The sequence below is a fragment of the Canis lupus genome, chromosome 20 (genome assembly GCF_011100685.1).
Source record: "Canis lupus familiaris isolate Mischka breed German Shepherd chromosome 20, alternate assembly UU_Cfam_GSD_1.0, whole genome shotgun sequence".
In the NCBI taxonomy this organism is placed as follows: Eukaryota; Metazoa; Chordata; class Mammalia; order Carnivora; family Canidae; genus Canis; species Canis lupus.
The window spans coordinates 20,083,688-20,101,819 of record NC_049241.1 but is presented as its reverse complement, the minus strand read 5'-3'; the positions used below and the strand labels follow the sequence as shown (position 1 = coordinate 20,101,819).

Here is an 18,132-nt window from a genome sequence, read left to right as displayed (position 1 = left end):
TCGTAGCCTGGACATTTCCTACTGTTCCTTCTAAATCCATGCTGTGCCCTTTCTCAACTTGCTTTGTGCCCTGTTCATATCTTCCCCCAGTTTCTTTTGTGTTCTGGAGCACCAACATGAGGACGTTAGAGGGAGGGAAGAGAAGGAGGTCAGGATGCTGATTTCCCTACCCTCCTCCTCAAGGCCCACCATGGTGGCAACATCCATCATGACCATTTTGTCAGGTGGTCCTCTCTACAAAACTCTTCAGTGTCAGGGTTCTGGTAAGCCTCTCCCCACTCCCCCCTTCCCTGGCCAGGGGTGGTAATAGCCCTTGGTAAAACTGCACTCTCCCTTTTAATGTCCCTACAGCCTGCCTATACTTTGTAAGCAGTCTATTAAATTCTCTCCAAAGTACCAGTCAGCGTCTGCCATTTGCTTCCTGCCATGAGCCTCACTGGTATAAATGATATGGGAATTATTAAACACTTACTGTAAGCTCTGCAAAGGCTGTTTCATTTAATCCTCCTCTCCAACAATTCCATGAAGTGGGTATTGTTATTCTGCCGTACAGTCAATGACTCTCAGACCTAGAGAAATTCCAATTCACACAATCAGAAAATAACAAGCCATGACTGGAACCCAGGCTGTTTGAGCACCAACTACGATTTGAACCACTATGCTATACTGCCGTGATGACCATCCAACCTCACCATGTGCACAACTTCAGCAGGTCAATAATGTATTTTAAAGAAACTGGTTCCCTCCCACTGCCCCTCAGCACCAAAGAGATTAGTAGCTGGTCTACACCTGATGAAAATGAGCAGCATTATTGCTGACACCTCTCAGAAGTATTCACTGCAAGCAGCCTTTCCTCACCCTTTCCTAATGGGCTAACACAAGTTTTGAATCCATGAGGTCTGCAGGCACTGGTGTGTAAGTGGTAGCAGGAGAAAGACAGCACGAGAGAACGAAAAGGTCTAGACAGGCAGGTCATGCTTAAATATCAAGTCATTCCTACCCAGTCTTTGGTCTGCAGTAAGAGGGTGGCAGATGTACACGCTTTGAGTGTTGACCTTTGAAATCGAGAGCAAGCTTTTATAGACAGGATCTCATCTCTTGTCCAACAGAGGGAGAGGCTTATGTGCTCTAGATAATGAAATTTTTGTCTGCCAAATTAGACCAGCCAGCGGCCCTTTATCTTTAAACCAGTGGTTCTATAAACTGCAGTCTCCACTTAATGCCACCACAGATCTTTGCAGCCTCACATTTCTTTTTCAAAGCCTTCTTGAATATCTTGCACATACAGATGACCTTTAGACTCCATTTAGCAAGTTCTTAAATCTATGCTATCCCGCTGGGATTTGGGTTGGAAAAGTATGAACTTTACTATTAATCTCAGTGAGACCCATTGTTGTCTCAGTTAGGCCTCTTTGCTGTGGGCAACAGAACCCAACTCTGGCCAATGTAGGCAGAGAGGAACTTCTCGAGAGGATGTCCAGGGCTTGTGGAATTTACAGGAGACCTCCGTGATTTTTGGAGACTGGATTTAGGACCAACAGGAACCAAGGAAGTAGGAAGGTGAGCTGCAGTCTGGAACCTAGAACAGTCCGATCCAAATGTCTTTAACTCGGTGAGAGCCTTCTAAGCTGTCCCTCCTCTTGTACTCTTGGGACCCGAGAAAATGCCTGAGGGACTCAGCTGAGGTCTTATACTCTCTATCCCACATCACCCCCTCCCTCTCCACCAGCTGGCTTTCCCTGTGGGTAGTGGTCACCAGAAATTGCCCTCTGCAGAAGCTGCAGTCAATGCTCATCTTTATCCCCTCATCCTACACCAGAAGCTACCTATAGGTTCACCTATGTATAGACTGTTTCTCTCCCTGGCCAGTGAGCTACCCCCAACCAATGAGGGACAGGGTCTGGAAGATCAATAATTCAGCCCCCTCGTCCTTCAAAAATAAATTCTGAAGTATGTTCCTTCTCAGAAGTTCCTCAGTGTGATTGAGTCCAGTTGCCCACAGTGATGACCAGAGTTTTAATGCAAATAAGAAACAGTGGCCTCCTTTCCATGTCCTACTTCCACACTCTCTCAGGGTTTCCTGGAACCTTTCCCCAAATGACCACTTGCACTTAAATCCCCGTCTCAAGGTCTGCCTTATAGGAACCCAAAGAAAGACATTTTAACCAGATTTTCTACATAAGGGAAGAATAACGTCCCTGATAGAAATTCCAACTATGAGGTGAAGGGAATTGGAGTAGCTGCAAATGACAAACAACTGCCACATCCATTCACAACAATACCCCCCAAAAAGGTTTTTTTTTTTTCATAAGACTTTTAAGAAGGGGAAAAATTATTGAAAATGTTTCCTATTATAAGTTTTAATTTTGCTATTTTATTTCAAGATGAATTAAGTAAGACTCTCAAGTTGTACCATCATGTTTTAGTTATCAATTGCTTTTCCCGAAACATGTAGCTTAAAACAATAAACATTTACTATCTCACAGTTCCTGTGGGTTAGGAATTTGGGAGCAGCTTCGTTGGGTTGTTCCAGCTTAGTGTCTCACAAGGTTGCAGGCAAGATGCCAGTGGGGAGCCACTGTCATCTGAAGGCTTGACTGAAGCCTCCAGGATGGCTTGTTCCCATGGCTGTTGGCAGGAGGCCATAGCTCCTCACCACATGGACTTCCCTATAGGATTGCTGAGTGATCTCCTGACGTGGCAGCTGGCTGCCCCGAGTGAGTGATCCAAGAATAGCATGATGATGGAAGCTGTGGTGTCTTTTAGGGGCCAGCTTTGGAAGTCACATCGTGTTTTTGTTTTTGTTTTTGTTTTTGTAGAATTCTACTGGTTACACAAGTCAGCCCTATTCAAAGTGGAAGCGTTGGACATAAGAATTTAAATATCAGGAGATAGGTAATACCACGGGCCATTTTAGAGGCTGGCTATGCAGTATTACTTTCTTTGAAAGCAGCCCACTCTTTTGGAAGTCTTTAAGAACATGACTGATAATTCTACCGAGTAGAGTCAGGGACCCTCATCTTACATCGGGTGGGTCTACAGCTAGATGCCTTAGGGTAACAGTTTAACATGTAGCCCAATTGTTTTGCGAAAAGAAGGACCTTAGTGCAATTCATTTCACTTGTGCTTATGATTCTGGCCTGGAGTCTGAGGATAACCAGATCTCCAGAGCTGGAACCAAAATGTGACTTGTGCTGGATAGACTTGTGTTTGGATAGACAATGTCTCCCCTGCCAATACTTTCCTTCCTCCTCCATGGAGATCCAATCCCAAACTCCAGCATGAAATAAACAAAACAGGGAAAATTCCTTTGTCAGCCCACCAGAACCTAGTAAAAACAGAGCCATATGCTGCAGAACCCAACCCGGAAATTCCAGCTTAACATAAAAAATATAAAATACCATCCTCAATGAGCCAAGCCTTTATAAAGAAGATGAGTGACTCTGCCAACCCAAATAAGTGGGAAGGCCACATGAGTTAAAGCTCCAAGCACATTTTAGAACTACCCTCCTCCCCTCCCCACCACCAAATCATAAATCTAATGTAAGGAAGGCCTGGATAAGGGCCTGGGAGATTATCTTTCATGGTGTTTCTCTTACCAAGAGCCTAGGATTCAATCTGTATGTGTTGTAGATTATACTGACCCAGAGCTCAAAGGGAGAATAACATCATTACCTGAGAACCAACCCCTAAAAATAGGCTCTAACAAGGGCATTTCTCTTCATGAGAAATGGAAATTACAGATATTTGGAAAAGCACTGACATGTATACAATAGCCCTATCATATGCATTGATTTAAATAGTGGGTCATTTCACCACAAATTTGTGACATAAATACAATGATTCAGATGACAAAATGCCAGAGATACACAACACTACAAAGCTCTTTCACAGAAATGCTAATTGTGTGCTCTCTTGGCCCCTAACTCAGTAACTAGTAACCATGTGGTTGCTCAGGCCAGAAAACTGGAAGTGTCTTTGACATTTGTCTTTTGTGTGCATATGCTCCACTTCTAATTTATTATCAAGGTGTCTGCATCCTACACCTTCCTCAATGTTTTCCACATCTCTCCATCACCATCAGTCTACTCAGGCCTTTGGGTGGTGAGCTGCAGGCATCTTGAAACTGTTTTTCCGGGATGCTTGGGTGGCTCCGCGGTTAAGCATCTGCCTTTGGCTCAGTGCATGATCCTGGAGTCCCAGGATCAAGTTCCACATTGGGTTCCCTGCATCCAGCCTGCCTCTCCCTCTTCCTATGTCTCTGCCTCTCTCTCTCTCTTTCTCTCTCTCTCTCTCTCTCTCTCTCTGTCTCTGTCTTTCATGAATAAATAAATAAAATCTTAAAAAAAAAAAAAAACTGTTTTCCCAGCTTCTGGTTGGTCATGCCCCTCCTCTACAGTACTTAGCATTTGTTTCTGCTGCAAGGGACAAACTCAAAATAAAAATGCAGAGATGTGATTAGCAATTCAGGGGTGGTGTGACATTCCTCAAACCACCAGAGACCCAGCCTTCATTCTTGTGTTTTATGATGTAGCTTCTGTTCCAAGGTCACCTCATGGTTCACAATGTCTGCCAGAGCTCCAGCCAACACATCTGCATTGCAGCTAGCAGGAATAATGAAAGCATTGAAGAACATGCTCCCTTCCTTAAAGGGTACTTCCCAGAATTGTGCACACAAACCTTTGTTTGTGCAAATGTTGCATTGTCCGTAACTTACATACAACCACACTTGGAGGCAAGCGAGACTGGGAAATTTAGTCTTTATACCAGTCATGTGCAAATCAGGGCTGTTATTACTAGAGTAGTAATTGGGAAGCACATATTGGCAATTCCTCAGTAGGGACTTGCTTCTCCTGTTATGCAGAGAGTCTGGTTAAGGTGTCTTAGTTTGGTTTCCCTAAAGTAGACCTTGAGACAGTTTGTGGTCCTCTCCTTCCACATCATTTCAGCCAGAAAACACTCTTTATATGCCCTTTGAGGACTTACTCCTGGAGGTAAAGAGTTTAGTTTGATCATACAATGAGAAGCCACTATGGGGTTTTGAACACGAGAGTGACAAGATCCAATTTTCAATGTTTTCAAAGATCGTTTCCGCTACTATGTAGGACAGATTGTAGTGAAGTAAGCACCAAGCAGGGAGACTATATGCGAGAATATTACAGGACTTTAAGGGGCAGCTGAAGGCATCTAGGTACAGATGACAGGGATAGAGGTGCGAGAGAAGGACAGATTTGGGTCATATTGTGAGTATACAGCCAATAATACTAGCTGTCGGAAAGACCCCACAAAGGATCGTGGATGAGGACGCCACTCTTTGAGAGGGGACTGGCTGGAGGAGGGGCAAGCCCACAAAGGGAAAGAAATCAAAACTTCTTTTTAGGATGAGTCAGCCATACGTAGCAGGCATCCAAATGGAGACATCACGTAGGCCAGTAGCCCGTTAGTTCATGAGCCTGGTCTGCAAGCACAGGGCCATGGCTAGAAGTGTATTTTTCAAATTCACAAGCACATGGCAAGATTTAAAATGACTGAACTGGGTAAGGTCACCTGTGGAGGGTATAGATGAAAGAAGAGGCAGGGAAAGGATGGGGGGATCGAGGACAAAGCCTTCATGCCCTCCAACATGTACCAACTCTAGGTCCAAGGACATGGATCCTGGAAAGATTCATTCCCCACTGCGTAAAATGGGAACATGTCCTGGGACAACACGCAGTGCTTTAAAAATGGAAACAAAAATAAATAAATAAATAAAAATAATAAAAATGGAAACAGTCCTTATTTCTGCATCAAAAAGTAAATAATTTGAAGCAACAGATTACCTTTATCCAGTCAGCTGAAATGTTTTATAACCAACTGCTAGAAAAACAAGTTGTGGTTTGATTGGGTTTAATATAACTCTGTGTTGTGCTTGCTCTCTTTTTTCGTATTAGTTTATGTGTTTGGGCAGAGCCCATGAAACATCATATAAATGTAAAAATTGTTATTGAAAGCGTTCATAAAAGCTCCTTCATAATTCTCTTGTTTTATGTTACAAATGACATCCCAAAACAGCCCCCACGGAAAAGGATTTGGAAGGTAAACATTTAAAAGACGAGGAAAAAAAGTTTTTTTTTTTTTTACATTGAATACATCATATTTTTTACATTTTTCTGCATGTCATGATAAAAAAGAAAGAAGAAAGAAAGAAAGAAAAGAAAGAAAGAAAGAAGAAGAAAGAGAAAGAAAGAAAGAAAAGAAAGAAAGAAAGAAAGAGAAAGAAAGAAAGAAAGAAAGAAAGAAGAAAGAAAGAAAAGAAAGAAAGAAAGAAAGAAAGAGAAGGAAGGAAGGAAGGAAGGAAGGAAGGAAGGAAGGAAGGAAGGAAGAAGGAAGGAAGGAAGGAAAGGAAGGGCACCTGGGTGGCTCAGTCGGTGGGTTGTGTCTACCTTAGGCTCAGGTCATGATCAGGGGGTCCTGGGATCAAGTCCTGCTGCATCAGGCTCCCTGCTCAGTGGGGAAGCCTGCTCCTCCCTTTCCTTCTCCTGCTCCCTCTGCTTGTGCTCGTGCTCTCTCTCTCTCTCTCTCTCTCTCGCTCTCGCTCTCGCTCTCACTCTCGCTTTTGCTCTTGCTCTCAAATAAATATCTTCAAAAAATGAAAGGAAAAATGGCCAATATTACTTAAGCGCCTACCACACACAAGGCACTGTGATTATCATTGCGTGCACTACCTCATTTGATTTTTCTCCAACTCTCCTAAGCAGCGGGCATAATGCACATTACAGTGGAAGAAGCCGAGGCCCAGAGCGCGTGCGTTAACTTGCAGGCTGGACGGCGGCAGGACTGGTCTGTAAACCCAGGAGCCCATGCCCTAAGCTTTTATCCTGCTGTTTCCGAACTGCTTTTTCTATACTTTGTTTCCTACTGCTGCTGTAACAAATTAACACAAACAGGGATTTAAAACAATGCTAACTTTTATCTTACAGTTCTGTAGTTCAAAGTCCAAAAATAGATCTTAGGGACTAAAATTAACATGTCTACAGAGCTGTGTTCCTTCCGGAGGCTCTAGGGGAGAATCTATTCCTGCCTGCACAGTCTTAACAGAGTTTTTGAATCGGGGGGTCTGGGAGGAGGCCTGAGGATGTGCTTTTCAATCAAGTTCCCAGGAGATGCAGACACTGCTGACCAGAGGACCCTGATTTAAGAGGCTTAAATAGAATGCCAAACATTCTATTTCCTCTGTTAAAATAGTGCCGTCCTCTTGTTTTCAAGATGACCCCTGTCTGACTCCATGGCCTTCCCCGAAATAGTACACACCCAGATCCATGAGTTTGGTTTGGTATGTTGCATGGGGCAGGGAGATAATCCCACCACCCACTTCCAACCTGGACCTTCCCGTGGGACTGAATCACTATTCCTCAGAGCGTGGCCCCTTCCAGCAATGAAAGCAACGTGGCATCTGCTTCCATGCTCACACCTCCTTCTCGGTCTCTGGCCCTCCTACCTCCCTCTTATCTTGTGATTACATGGGCCCACTGGGATCATCAACATTCCTGCCTCAAGATCCTTCCCTTAACCCCACCTACAAAGTTCCTATGCCATGTAGGGTAACCTATCCTATGGGGTTTTGACCTCGGGAATTCCACGTGGACACCTCTGGGAGCCATTATTCTGTCTACGATACCTGCCTGCCTCCTCTTTCATGCTCCCTTCTTCCCATTTGAAGAAGAAATTGCGCTAAAGCATTCAAGTTCTTCACTCAGTGTCAGGTCCTCTTTCTGGGCCTTTGCTCACCCGTATCTATCAGTATTTTTAGCACAGGAACCATGGGCCTAACTTCTTGATGAACTGGTCCCTCCCATTCAGTTATTGTCTTCAGGTTGGGTACTCAGACACTGGAAAAATGTGGGGGAAATGGGTGCCTCCCTTGACATTTGACAGCCTGGAGACAAGATTTCTCCCCCTTTCAAACAATTTCTCCCCTCACCTCCACATCTTCCTCCCAAGGGGAGGGAGAGAAAAAAGCAGAGGACCCTGACTTGAGTGAACAAAGACACTTTGCCTTGGCATTCAAGGCCCTTCATAGTCCAACCATATTCTCCATCCCCAGTAATAAGATCCAGCTCCAACCATAGCCACAAGGTTGTGGCTGAATATGCCACAACCTCTCCAGCATGAATATGCCCTGCCCTTCCACCCATCACTCCCTTTGCACACACACCGCTCCTTCCAGTGCCTCTGGGCTCCTCTGCCGGGTGAGGATGGGCTAATCTTTGAAGAGGGCCCACGTGTCATGCGCTTCAAGAAAACTAAGTTGATACTCCTTGTCAAGATTAGTAGGACCAGTTTCTGGGTTCCCAATCACTTTGTTCACACCCACTATTAAGGCAGAGATCTCTCAGCTCAGCTCAGATTAGGCCAGTATAGATAACTTCCAGACTCAGGAAGGTGATGTTCAGGGGCAGGTCTAGCTTCAACCATGGCTGGATCCAGGGTCTCAGACAGTACCATCAACTTTGTCAGTTTCCTGTCTCCTTCTCTCTTATCTCCATTCCTTAGTTCTGTCCCCAGATGTCCTCTTATATGCAGCATGGGACAATGACTGCTATCTACATGTAGTCCCAGTTTAGCAAGCCAGTGGAAAACAAGACCCTCTCTTTCAACACACAGATGGCGTTTCCAGGGAGGTATCATTGGCCCTGTTGTTCCTCTATGCATCAGTGAACCCAGTATTTTGGCCAGGGAAGACAAACTTTTCAGTCTTTGGCCATCTGAGGTCATGGGCCTAACCTTGCCCTGAGGATGCAGGGCACTTTAGATGGGCTTCAGTGGGACTCACAGCATGTGGAGGGGATACCCAAAGAAACATGCCCAACAGACCAAAATTACACTATCATAGACCTCCGCAGCCTAGGGTAGGACCTACCTCTTTGGATTTTTCCTTTATCTGTTTATACAATTAGCTATTCCTAATAATCACTTTGGTGCTACTACTTGAGCACATAGTTCTCATTCACTGAACAGCTATTAACTAAATGGCTACTGTGTGCCGGGCACTGTGCTGGGCACTTACTTGGACCCTTACTCCTCACAACAACCCTGAAGGCTGAGCACTTTTTTTTTCCCACTGTTGACCAAAATACTTTAATTGTACAACTTTCATGTACAATATGAAGTCCGTAATTGCTTGAAATTCTCACCTGGCTCCTGCTTGCAAAGAGTTCAATCTATATTTTCAGTCTTCATCATCAGGAAGGATACCTAGTTTCTCATCCATCCACTGGGAAGGATCTGGATATGGAAAGTGACCCAGCACAGCATCTGAGTCATGCCAAAAAATGCCAGAGAATCCAGAACCACATGGTGCCACTGAAGAACTCGGCCTGGATCATCTGGGACCTGGTCAGCTGGGGAAGCTGTCTACACCGGGGCTCAATATGCACCTTGCCACCAGCATGATGGACTCCACCGCCTCCAGCCGCCTGCTGGCCGGGGCCTCTGAACAACTGGCCTCCAACGTGAACCAAAGACGCCAAGCGCATCAGAGCCGACATGCTAGCCAGCACCCGGAGAGCCCCTCTCAAGGCTGAGCACTTTCATCACCTGCCCTGCCTACTACTGCCAAGAATAGAAGTGAGGCTCAGAGATCTCATGTGACAAGCCAGGGCCACCAAAAGTTGGATAAAAATAAAAGCAGAATCTGAACCAAAAGTCATTTGGCTCGAAGGACTAGATTCTTCCTATACCCTGTGTGAGCTTCGTGAGGGTAGGGCTTGAGTCTTGTTCATCTCTGTTTTGTTCTCTAGCATCTGGCCCATTGCAAGGCACCCAGCAGGTGCTCAATAAATGTTTGTTGAAGGTGTGAGTCAGGGAACTATAGGAATGTCACACCTGCTGATTCTCTGCCTGACATATTCTGATAGGAGGTAGAGCTGAGTCAGTGGGATCCTCCAAGGCGAAGACTGTGAGGAGCTTCAAAGGGGACGAGGAGGGAAGAAGGTAAGGCAATAAGGCCCAGCAAAACTGAGATCTTCTTAGTTACGCCAGAGGGTAACTAAGGGTGTTATGTATTGAATTGTGTCCCCCCATATGCATATGTTGAAGTGCTAGCCCCAGTATTCAGAATATGACCATATTTGGAGAGAGACTCTCTGCAGAGACAATCAAGTCAAAATGAGGTCATCAGGGTGGGTCCTTTATCCAACATGACCAGTGTCCTTTGTAAAGGGAGAAGTACGGACACAGAACATCCATAAGGAAAGGCGCTGTGGAGACACAGGGGGAAGAGAGGTGACTGTAAGCTAAGCAGAGAGGCCTGCACCAGATCCTCCCTCACCGCCAACCCTGGCAATACCATGATCTCAAAATTCCAGCCTCCAGAACCACAAGTTCATACATTTCTATTGTATAAGCCACCTGGTCTGTCGGTACTTTGATGCAGCAGCCCTAGAAACTATACACGTAGACTTATGATGTGTGCCTACATGCGCACACACCCTCACGTGCACACACACATTTTTTTCATTAACATTAAAAAAAACCCTAGTGAAACAATAATGGATACTTAGCTGATAAATAAAATTTCATTTCTAGACATCACACTCTCCCCATGAGCATTAGAATAAATGGGCCTCATTTAAAAGAAGTAAAACAACAACAACAACAAAACAAAACAAAAAAACCAAACTTTCTGGTCTCCCACTTTCTACACAAAAGGTTCACTCAGGAGAAACCACCATATGAAATCCAAATTTATCCGGGTTTTACTTGGAAACAGCCTCACCGGAATGCAGAAGTGGAGCAAGAGATGAGAGAGACCGTCTGGAACCCATGTGCGTGCTGTTGCTCGGGGAGGGAGCCCAGGGAGGAAGCCAGGAGCTGCCGAGGTAGGGAAATGCCACCAGGTCCCCTGTCCTCTCCTAGGGCCTGGCATTGAGGGTTTCCCAGACATGCCGCTTGCAGGGCTAAACTTGGGACAGTCCTGGGCAAACAGGATGGGTGGTCTGCAGTCCTCAGAAGAGGCTCTGGGGTCAGAGAGCTGCTGCGGGACCCGCAAGTCCCTACCTCAAAGCAGGGCACACGGCTTCGCCTCTCCAGCTTCCCATTCCTTGGCTCTAGCACGGAGACAGAGTTGCCTCACACAGATGCTGCGAGATGGGGCAGGGGCCCGTCTGCACGCACCCTCACCGGCAGTGCCCAGCCCTCTCCCGCGCGAAGGCCGGCCGCGCTCTGCGTGAGGCGCCCAGGCCGCAGGAGCTTGCGAGGCTGGGGCTAAGGCCCAGGCCAGGGCAGTGCAGGCTCCGTGCCCCCGGTGCGGCCTTCTGCCAACCAGGTTTGAGAGCACTGCATGAATGTTCCAGACACCCTGAGCTACAGGCACCTTTCTTTCCTTTTTTTTTTTTTTTTAAGATTTTTAAAAAATTTATTTATTCATGATAGACACAGAGAGAGAGAGGGAGAGGCAGAGACACAGGCAGAGGGAGAAGCAGGCTCCAGGCCAGGACCCCGATGTGGGACTCGATCCTCGATCTCGGGTCTCCAGGATCACACCCTGGGCCAAAGGCAGGTGCTGAACCGCTGAGCCACCCAGGGATCCGCCTTTAGGCACCTTTCTGAGAGGTGTTCTCTATGCTTCTCGAAAGCCCCAAGGCCATTTGGCCCCCGCAGACTGCAGTAAACTTGAGAAGCCCCCCCACCACCACCTTCCCCATTTGCTCCCCTCACTCCGGCTTCCTGGGACCACTTCTCAATTCCCTGCACCCAAACTCGCTTTGGGCTGGGCATTCAGGGGAAACCCAAACTTAGGAAGACTAAAAATCACCAGCAAGGGGGCACCTGGGTGGCTCAGAGGTTGAGCATCTGCCTTTGGACCGGGGCATGATCCCGGGATCCTGGGATCCCTCAGGGAGCCTGCTTCTCCCTTTGCCTGTGTCTCTGCCTCTCTCTCTTTCTCATGAATAGATAAATAAAATCTAAAAAAAAAAAAAAAATCATCAGCAAGCTTAGCAGATGTCAAGCAGCCATTTTAAGAATACCCACTATTATCACTATTCATCTGGCGTCTACAGTTGAGTAGACATGAGTGCTGGGAAACCTTGCTTCTAAGGTGGGCTAGCTCAGAGACTTAGATTGTGCCCAAGAGCCTTGATACACTCTTAGTAAGATACCACTTTAGGCCTAAAAATGGATTGAGTCCACCTGTGGACTGTTGTCACTTGATCAAGCCAAAATTTGTTCAAAATGGAAATGCCTCGAAATGAAAATGGAAATGCCTGAAGTACTTCATCGGGTCAGATGAGAGCATTTTAACTCAAGTCAATGTAGAGAGCTGTGGGTGTCTAAAATTATAAACCTCTCCCTGTTGGTTTTTATGTTCGTGGTCTAAGGGGGAAATGGTAAAAGAGAAGTATGCACAATAGCCCAACACAATGGTGTGATATTTCTAGTACATAGAGGATTTTTATTGTACCTTCCACTGCTCATTTAGCTTTTTATACAAATAGCTAGAGGCAAGCCACCTTGTAACAGAAATGTTTCTGAGATTTGCAACAGGACAAGCCATTTGACATTAACTAAAGTCTGAAGTGCACAGTTGGAAGTGGCTCTGGGTGTTAGGAAACCTTGCTATAGACTGGAATTAAAAGGAAAAAAAAAAAAGACACTGGCTTTCCACAACACGGACATTTGAATAGAAACCATTTAGCATTAAGTATTTCTGCCTAGCATTCTCCAGATAAGGAGTAAAGAAGAGCATTTTATTTATTTATTTATTTTTAAAGACTTTATTTATTCACGAGACACAGAGAGAGAGAGGCAGAGACATAGGCAGAGGGAGAAGCAGGCTACCTGCAAGAGAGCCTGATGCGGGACTTGATCCCAGGAGCCTAGGATCACGACCTGAGGCGAAGGCAGATGCTCAACCTCTGAGCCACCCAGGGGCTCCAAGAAGGGCATTTTAAATTCAAGCACTGAAAGTGTGGCATGATTCTTTTTAGCTAGTGATTTACAGCGAGCTATCCCTAAGCTCTCTAGCCATCACTGAAGAACCAGCTAGAAAGGGAGTTGCCAGGGACTCCAGGGATCAAAACTGGAAGAAATTCACCTCTGAGACCCTTTGACTTCCAGATGTCTTGAAAGAGACAGAGTAAGAATAATAAGCCAGGGATTGTGATCCTTAAAGCAGCACATCTCCAACTTTGATGTAGAAGATTTGAACCACCCCCCACCCCTATCTTGTTAAAATGCAGATTCTGATCCCTGGGCTCTGGGACGGAGCCTGGGAGCCTGCATCTCTAACAAGCTCCCAGGTGATGCTGATGGTTTCCCGGCCACATTTTGGGCTGTGAAGTTCTAAAGACCAGGGGTTGTAAAACTGACTCCCAGTAGTCAAGAAGTCTGGCTCCAAATGTGGTCCCACTGCTAGAAATTTGTTCAAAGCCTCTTGTCAAATCACACTCGGGGAGGGGTGGGGGGTGAGGCTGCCATCTCCAGAGAGGCCAGAGAGACAGAGACACTGGGAAAGGCCATGTGTAACTACTTCTCTTTCACTGAAATCAGAGAACAAAGCTAATTCCTCCAGCTACTATTATGATGTCTGTACTGAGAGTTGTCTTAATGAAATAAATACATTCTTAGTCACCGTTTCCTAACTAAACTGTCAGCACCCGGCCCCTGTTAGCAAGAGAATCGGGGAATGTTAGTCTGGGAAGGGCCCCCAGGGATCAATTTATCCAATTTCCCTGAAACATAGGGCCTGAAAAGCAAACTTCATGGGACCGGACTACCGAGCAAGGCTTTTCAAAGGAGACCGTTAGGAGAGGACTCTCAGCCTGCTGCTGCTGGGCTGGAAATATGGCCCGTCTGTACTTTTGTTGTTGCTACTATCTACACTGCCCTATGGACACCTGTCCCCCCAACCCTTTACCCCTCCCTGCTGCCCTAAGCAGTGAAGGATTCCTTAACTGACTTTCCATCTCATTCCCTAACGTGGCCATCCCTTCTGATTATCAAAGCTGCCTCACTTTGGATCTTAAGGCTTAGCCCTACCCTAAAGCTTGAATCTAACATTTGACTGAAAGGCTTGCCTACTCTTCCCAACACTGGACTGAGCATGGTGTCTGGAGTCTGCACTGACCACAGAGGTTGTTTCCGCCTCCCGCAAGAGTCCCCCCAGTGATGGAGTGAGAGAAGGAAACAGGCTTCCTTTTCCTTCCTTCTGCTGCTGCATTCTTTCTGGGGTCTCCCTAGGGCAGGTGCCAAAGACTCATTCGTGGTGAAGTGTATTGGTGGAGGTTTTAAAACATGTCCACGATTTCTCCAATGCGCTCTCCTTATACACCAGCCTTCGTGACTGACTTCCTAAGGAATAGAATCCTGTAGAAATTATGCCATGGAACTTCTGGGCTAGGGTAGAGAACACAATCCAAATTCCATCCAGCTCTGTCTCAGGGGCACTGGGACCAGGCACCATGTCGTGAGGAAAACCAGCAGCTGATGGGGAGGATGGATGGAGGTGGGAGGTGGACCAGCGAGCAGCCCCAGGGAAGGTCTCAGCCAACAGCTGGTGAGCACCACCACATATACCAGCAAAGAAGCCCCCAGGTGATTCCAGCCCTGGCCCGGGACACCCCTTCGCTCAGGATGAGTTGGTCAAAGACAAGCTGTCCTTGCTGAGAACCACCTACCCACACATTTATAGCAAAATAAATCCTGTTGTTTTGTTCAGCTTTTCAGTTATGGGATAGTTTGTTTATTTATAGCATTAGATAACTAGAGCAACAATCGCTGGTCCTCTGGAAGGCCCAGTGGGGATGTCCCTGCCATAAGGACCCTCGACATGGGAAATCGGGCTCAGGCTCAATGTCCTCCTACCCCCATCTGCAGGTCCTGCTTTGGGCCATCTGTCTCATGGCTTCTTGTTGCTGAGATCCCTGTGGTGGCAACAGCCAGCCACCTTCACTGGTAGCCACTGACCCCCGTGCCTTAGTCTGCGTGGGCTGCTAAAATGAAGCACCACGGACTAAGTGGCTTACCCACGACAGAAATTGATTTCTCATGCTGTTTGGAGGCTGGGAATTCCAAGATCGAGGTGCTGGAAGATTTGGTGATGAGAACATAAATCCCATTCATGAGGGCTCCACCTTCCTAACCTAATCACCCCCCAGAGGCCTCACCTCCTAAGACCATCACGGTGGGGGTGAGGATTTCAACCTATGGACTGGGGAGGGGAGGTGACGGGAAGGCTCAGTCATAGTACCATGGGAGACACTAATCGGGGGTAGGCTGGAAGGTGGGCCTGCAGGCTATCCCGTTTCTTCCAGCTCCCTCCTGCCCCTTCTCCACACTCAGGAGTCACTGGCCTGGAGCTTGACAACTTTGGAGCAAAAGGACCATGACCAGTCTCTGACTTGTTCTATACTTTCCATCTCATAAGAGGTGGAGAGGCCAGGGGGAAAGGTGGTTGCTATTCCATATACCATCTGTGGCCCTCTGATTACTGCCTTTCTCTCTCTCGTCTTTTCTATCCATGGATGGCAATGGAGAAAGGGTGCTGACGATCGTCCTGCCAAAACAGGACTACTCACAAGTCCTGTGGGCATGTGCCTGGTCTCAGTAGCTAGTGGCTCTCAAATCTGGGTTGGGGTGCACTTAGCCCCACGGCCGCTACGTAAAGCTGTGCAGGTTGGGCACTGCAGCACTGAAGGGCAGAGGCCTATACATTTTTACTGTATTAGTAAATATTTTAGGTTTTGAAGACCACATGGTCTCTGTCTCAACTATACAGCTCTGCTCTTGCAGCACAACAGCAGCCAAAAATAACATAGAAATAAATGGGTGTAGCTATGTTTCAATAAAAGTTGATATTGTCAATCAATAAAAGTTTTATTGAAAAACTTTATTTTCCAAAACAAATAGTGAGTAGCTTTGGCTTAAGGCTAGTTTGTCACCCCTCACCCTAGGAGATTCTATTCACAAAGCTCAGCATGCACAGCCCTAAGCTCTCTGCTCAGCAATGTCCACCCTTGGGGGCCTCAATATGAACACAAGAACAATCGCAGTGAGTGGCTACCAACAGCCAGGGGAGTGGTTTTCAAGGACACAACAAAATCCTTTCTACTGAGTGTGGGATCTTCATTACCCTTAAGGGAAGCTTCTTGGATGCACTACTCTTTCATTCACTGAAAAGACACCTTCTGAGCACCTGCTGTGTGTCAGGCTTATGTCCAGTGCTGGAAATAGAACAGAGGACAAGGCAGACACAGTCCTGGCCCCTAGAAAGCCTGCAGAATGGCACAGAAGACAGACTTTGAGCGGGTAGTTATAAATGGGATGAGTCTTATGAAAGGGGAAGCTGAGAGCCAGTGGAAGCTCTCACAGGAAGGTGAGGCCATCTCAGGGGCCCGGGATCAGGAGGAAGCAGAGGTCTTAAGGATGAGAAGGAATTAGCCAGGCAACACATTGGAGGACAAGTGTTTCAGGCAGAGGGACCAGCATGTGCAAAGTGAGTGGACAACATATGTGTGCTGGGGGTAGGGGGTACATCTGCAGAGACCTCTGCCTCCATGGTGGCGTCTCTCCACCATCTTTGCTTTTCTGCAGATGATCCAGACCCGGCATCTCTCATCAAGCCTGCACTGCTAGACTACTTGGTACCACAACGTTTCAAAACATTAGAACTACTTGCTAATATGGGGAAGTTAAGGGATTTTGAGTAACATCTGGATCTCTGGCTTTCCCCCCAAATTCCTGGCCTGTAAGTCCAATTCCTACAAGCAACAACTAGCTTGGAGCCCCTGGCCCTGCCCCCTCTGATGGGAGGCACCCTGCTCTTTCTGTCCCAGCCCCTGTCACTCCCAGTCACCTCACCACAAGGCTGATTCACCCTCCACTATCCTCCTGGCCCAGGCAGGCATCTGACTTCTTTCCCAGGCAAACCTCATGCCACAAAGGGAGACATAGATTCAAGACGGTGAGAAAGGTTTATGGGGACCCATTCTCCAAAAATAAACAAGCACCGTGGCAGAGGTGAATTATGCTCGCCTCGAAAATCCAGCCCACGTGGCCCGATCTGCTGAATTCCCCAGGTGAGATGCTGGGTGCTGGGATAGGAAATCTCTTCTCAGAGCCCTTGCAGAAACCCTGCCCAGGATTGAGGACAGCAAAGAGAGGCTTCAGAAAGCACGGGCTGAGCTAGAGCAAGGCCTCTTCTCATCAAATCAGGGCTCTCCCTCTCCAGAAAATCAATTCCACGGTGTGGAGGCTATTCTCCAGGGTGGAGTTTATCAAAGCACCTGCCAAAGAGGGCCAGGAGATCCAAACCACATCGATAGGTGTTTCAGAAGCACACAGTCCTGATGCGGGAGAAATGAGGTCTTGGCAGGCCCGGCTCCCCAGAGGCTGACCCTGAGTGGAGAGAGCCATTAAGGGCACAGCCCGGGACGACCCATGAAGCCTAGTTCCACCGGGGCAGCTTTGGCTTGGTCCTGTGGGGGAACTCTGGGCTCTCAATTAGCCTCAGAGCTGCCCCAACTAGGACAGCATATTGGTCATTGCTTAAGGGCTGCCGCGGGGGTGGGGGGTGGGGGGTGGGGGGTGTAAATTCCAGGACACCATTAGGCCTTCTAGCCAGAGGGGAGTTCTCTGAAAAAGCACCAGGGGGGCCATTAGGAGTGACTGCAGGCAGAAAAGTAGGGGTGGGATGGAAACAAGAACCAGGGATCTGAGGGATGTGGGTGGAGTCCGCCAGTGTCTGCTACCTGCCATTCCAAATGATTCACCAGGCTAAAAATGTTTCTTGGGTGCAGACCTTTTCAGAACCTTTACTGTGATGATTATTATCTCTACAGAAAAAGATATGATATACAGCAATTCCTGGACCTGTCTACGAGGCTCTCTTTTTCCAGAATTCCTAGAGATCACGGTTTGGGGGAAATACCACTCTTTGGGGTGTGCGTGGTGGGAGTAGAGAGCAGGAAAGAGTTTCTCTTTCAGTATCAGCTGAATGCTGTCCTGAAGTCCTCTGGAACCCCCTGGGGAAAGCCAGCCAGCCTGGGCACCAGGCCTTCCGGGATGCCCCCCACCCACCATGGCCTCCTGGCCCCAGCTGGATGCTCACGGTAGAATGCCCTGGATGCCTTCCAAGCACAGCCCTTTCAAGCT

General features: G+C 47.2%; 1 long non-coding RNA gene and 1 pseudogene across 1 annotated transcript in view; both read right to left on the bottom strand.

The window, feature by feature from the left end:
• Positions 1-472: 472 nt before the first annotated feature.
• The window catches only part of LOC119864575, a 60,926-nt gene continuing 43,266 nt past the window's right edge, over positions 473-18,132 (bottom strand). The window contains exon 3 of the long non-coding RNA XR_005374422.1: positions 473-569. This is a non-coding gene — a long non-coding RNA (uncharacterized LOC119864575). The remainder of the gene's footprint in view (positions 570-18,132) is intronic.
• On the bottom strand, positions 9,099-9,527 carry LOC100686887 (annotated as a pseudogene).